The sequence below is a fragment of the Haliotis cracherodii genome, unplaced genomic scaffold (assembly GCF_022045235.1).
Source record: "Haliotis cracherodii isolate W230 unplaced genomic scaffold, xgHalCrac1.p SCAF_14, whole genome shotgun sequence".
NCBI classification, from domain to species: domain Eukaryota; kingdom Metazoa; phylum Mollusca; class Gastropoda; order Lepetellida; family Haliotidae; genus Haliotis; species Haliotis cracherodii.
The window spans coordinates 38,537,600-38,542,644 of NW_027266269.1; the positions used below are offsets into that span (position 1 = coordinate 38,537,600).

Here is a 5,045-nt window from a genome sequence, read left to right on the forward strand (position 1 = left end):
GGGAATTACACAATGGGCAGCTGGTGAATTATCACTGCTGAGGCCATCTCATACCAATCAGTGACCTTGGCATTGATATTGAGAGGCATTTCTGGTTAGGGGTCAGCAGTCGTATTAATTTCCAGATTTATAGTATTAGTTTTTTTCCACACTTCTTTGAGGTTAGTGAAATTGGTTAACACCCTAATTAAGCTAGCTATAGCTCAGCTTATTTATTGTTTAACTAAAACATAATGGTTCGTTTTTTGGTGTGTATTATGACCGTCTAGAATATTTCACTGATCTCAAATATCAGGGAGGCCACCACTTCTTGAGCTGATGCTGTACTGAAAAAAAACCCACTTTTTCAAGGTTTACAAGGGGTCCTCTGATACATCAACGTTGATACAACGTTGAAGCTACGTTGCAATAACGTTGACATCTGACGTTGAAACAACGTTGACATCTGACGTTGAAACAACGTTGAAGTGTCAACGTCAGTTCAATTTTCATATGAAACCAATTTGCAACGTTGTTTCAACGTTGAAGAGTGACGTTGTTTAAACGTTGTTTCAACGTTGTAATGCCTGCTGGGTAGTCTCGTATCTTTATGAATCCTAAATAACGTTGTTTTATTTTCATTTTTGAATAATAATGATTATACGAACACAGAACAATAAAAAAATCACATGAAGCAGAAACTATACGAAAATGCCTTTTGTGTTGTCGACAGGTTTAGTTTTGAATATTTCAAAATGTCGTCGACCGTGTTCAGCGGTGTTTGGGATTTTGGATTTACTATAGCATCTTTGAAAGCAACCGAGATAGTAAGTATATTTGAACATTATTCTGTAAGCATAGCTTAGTGTTCTAGTGATGGTCTGAAATCTGTCGTAATTTGTAGATGATAAACGCATTGATTTATCAAAGATTCTAACTTTGCGATCCACAAAGCCTTCGTAACTTACACATATCGTAAGAGTTTACGATTGAAATTAAGATAATTTTACTAATATTTACGACCGATCCACAAATCGTTCTTAATCCGTTCGTAAATTCATCGTCTTACGATCATTGTCGTAAATTAAGATTGTCGCTCTCCTGTGATGGAGGTAAGAATATAGGGCGATTCCCCAATGACGTCATTAATTTACAGGGGAATACCTTCACTGTATTAGCAGACGACGCCAGTCGTATTATCAACCGATTATGGATTCTAGTCAACCATTGACAATGAAACGCCCAAGGGGTAAGAACTGGACTAACAGTGAGTTAGCCCTTCTAATAGAGTGTGTTCAGTCGAAGACAAACATGTTGTTTTCGTCGTTTAGCAACAATTTGACGAACAGCATGAAGAAGAAAGCATGGGAGGACATTTCACAGAGGTGAGTGATTTAATGAAATTGTGTGTGTGTGTGTGTGTGTGTGTGTGTGTGGAAGGGGGTGGGGGTGATATGTCTGGTATAAACTGGAGTACAAATATGTCAACCTGCCAGCAGGGTGTTACTTCATCAACCTGTCTTTGGTAATAACTTGATGCAAAGGATATACATAAGCTGGAACTAGCGCTGCAGGGTCACGAGCAGGCATTTTGTCACTTATGAAGGGACACCACTCTATCCGTATTTTAGACGACACATTCTCTCGATACATTATGTTGCTGTGATTTTGGAGTTCTAAACCTTCACTCTATTACTTTTTTTCTTGACAATTTATTAAAGTTCACTGATCTTGTTTCAGCATCAGTGCAAACAGTGGTGTCAAGAGACTGACCAAAGATGTTAAAAAGAAGTGGATGGACTACAAGTATGTGTATACACACAGAACAATTTAGAACATAATATTATTGTATGTAAACAAATACTCATTGCATGGTATAAAACATGTGCTTGTCCTGACATACATGTTCAGTGAAACATTCATATTTAGCTGTTATCAAATATAAATTAAAATTGTTTATACTAGTACTATTGTTTAGATAATACGAGGTGTGTTTGTTCATTTATACATTTTGTTCCATCAGGAGTCAAACAAGGAAAAAAGAAGCTGAAAGAAGGAGGGAGGCAACGAGAACTGGTGGGGGGCCTCCACCATCCAGCCTCACTGAAATGGAACAGCGGGTGAGCCTACAGTTTCTTTTTCAATCTTGAATTTCTTAAATGCTATATGATTGGCTGGTTTTTTTTATATGTGGGCATATTGAGTACTCAACAAGTACAAATTGATATAGTTGCTGTTGAATTGTAATTTTACAATTGATATGAGAAGCTCTTAAAGGAGCAGTTAGTGATTATAACAAACAGGTCATCTTTTGACCAATAAGTTATAAGGTAAAGTACTTCATTCCTTATTACAGAGAACATTAACATTGTAACATGCTTTGAAAGAAATATTGATTTCAGGTTGTATCATTCATACCTCCCTGCTCGATTCAAGGCTGTGAGGGTGGCCTTGAAAGTGAAGAATATGAAAGTAAGTTGCTTAATTGGTTGTGTGAATGGATGTATGTGCAGTTGTTTACTTAACCGGTCTCATAGTTTATGTTAATGACCATATGTCAGACATATTATAGATTATCTCATACAGTAAAGGTAATTGTGATCATGCTAGATAAAAGATGAAGTATAAACTTAAAGTTGATTTTCAAATTGGATTAATAGTTCCATTAATAACCATACTTTTTGTGGATTTTGCCTTTTTTCATTGCAGAGAAATTGGTAAATTGGAACTACATGTATCTTATTACTTACAGACACTACCCCAGCAACTCCAGTTTTCCCAGAGACTCTTCAAGCCCTGCAGGATTTGCCTTGTGATGGGGCCTTTGTGCCACCTACATACATGTACTCAGAGAGTGTGATGTCAGCATATGATGTTCCTTAAGGTATTACCATGTACAAAATGGAAATACTGCACAATAAATTTAATACAACTTTTAAGGGTTCTGGATGGGGAGAGATTTGCAACTGTGATAGTTTATTGCAGGTATACCTACCACAAGATAAGATGAAATCATGTATGCAACATCACAGGTCTTAGAAATACAGTTCATGGATTTTGATTGTATCTCCAATCTCTGTATATGTTTATGTATTATGTATTATGTATTATAGGGAGAGAGGTGTTTACTTAATATTCCTGTGGATATGTTTTAAATACAACATTCACATGTCTCAGTTAAATGATTTCTTTCTTTAATACAGTTGATGCAGTTTCACATGTTAAGGCCACAAAGACTCTCAGTGGTATGTACAGCAATACATCAAATTTGAAATGATAGAAAGAGAAAAAAATTAAATTACTCAAGAAACCCTGATTTTTGTTTTGATAAAGTTTGTATACAGATGGACGAGACATAACTGTTGCTGTGAGACTTGTGTTATGTAAAATGAAAATTTCTTTCAGACAAAGATAACATTCTGAACATAGAGAGGGAGAAACTGAATGTGCTGAAAGAGCTTCTTGAGGTGGAAAAAAAGAGATTACATGTGGAAGAACAGAAATTGGCCTACATCATTTCTCTGGAAGCTGGCCACTCTGGCCAACTGAATGTATCACCAGTTATTCAGTTCCTTTAAGCTTTGATTAATTTTCCCAAATATAAAAATTCATACTGATAATGTAGCTTCTGTTGTCATTTATCATCGGTTACAAAAAGTCGTTTATCTTAATCATACAATCATTTAGAGAAACAGTTATTGACGACAGCTTGTCGGACTTTGAGGCCGTCATTGAGAGGTCCCAGGTAAGCTATCCCATCTTCTTGGATCAGGTCTTCTTGTGTAGGAGGAGCTGGCAATCTTAGGCTGATGCAGAAGTTATGCAGCTGACAGGTTGCATACACAACTTGATGGCATTTTGGTGGGGTGAACGGCAGTCAGCCACCTGATTTATGTAGGCACCTAATAATGTATATAAACACAAACATTACCCTTTGTTCAGAATGCAGATAAGATAGACTAGTCGCATTATTATGTGTAAAACTTGAAATATTCTATAAAGACCATATCTCTGATTTACTTTAAAGTATGAGTATTATCTTAAAGCATAACATCTGAATCTGTCATTAGCACAAATATATGCCTTACTAATGTCTCAAATATTGAAAAATGATATATATGCTTGAGTAGAATAAGGGATGAACATATACATGCCTGAACCTGGATTTAAGGAGTCCAAAATCCCTCTCAACAGTGTTGCGTGTTCTGCAGTGTGCAGTGTTGTAACATTCCTCAGACGGTGTTGTAGGGTTAACTATTGGCGTAAGCAGCCATGGGCGACATGCATATCTGATGGAAAAATTGTAATTCTGTTAAACATACTGACCATACCATTAAATATTGAAAGACAACTTAAAATACCAGCTTATATATTTCACTTCAAATGTTATTTCATTTCGTGACGATTGTATTGGTGTCAGTTTACATTGTGAAATTTGGGTTTAAGCACAAGGGGAAATCACTTTCACTCAAAGCTAGATTTTATGGGCGCTGCTTTCAATTTATGATCAATATATTTTAAAGTGACTAATATGAAATAAACATTGGAATCTGAAAATCACATTATGATTACAGTATGGTCTTCTGTGTGCCAAGTTACAAAATATCAACTTCTTGTTTATGTGTTTTCATATCTCTGTAGTGGTTACAATACAACTTATGTTTACACAAATGATTTGCTGTTACCCTGAATCGCCTAGCAGCCATCCGTCATTCCCAGCAGTCTCCATATACTGCCCAATCTTGCTGTTTTGTAGCATGAACGAATCATGAGTTGAACCAGGCCACTTGGAAACCACACTTGTAAACCTTTTGATTAAATATACATATTTATAATTCTTCCATCAGCCATGCATTCATAAATCGATATTAAAGTTATTTTCTCAAGTCCCCGTGTGTGTGTGTGTGTGTGATAGTCCAACTGGCTGTTTAAAGTTGTCTTTATTCTTTATTTATTCAGCAGTGAGCATTGCTTTAAGTATTAAAACAATCGTCCTTTATCACAATGGTAATTCCGCACGGTAATAGAAACCTGTATTGGACCTCATGACAAAACCCTTGTTGGGC

General features: G+C 36.1%; 1 pseudogene; it reads left to right on the top strand.

The window, feature by feature from the left end:
* The first annotated feature begins 1,188 nt into the window (after positions 1 to 1,188).
* LOC139460824 (myb/SANT-like DNA-binding domain-containing protein 4) lies at positions 1,189 to 3,557 on the top strand (annotated as a pseudogene).
* Positions 3,558 to 5,045: the final 1,488 nt, after the last annotated feature.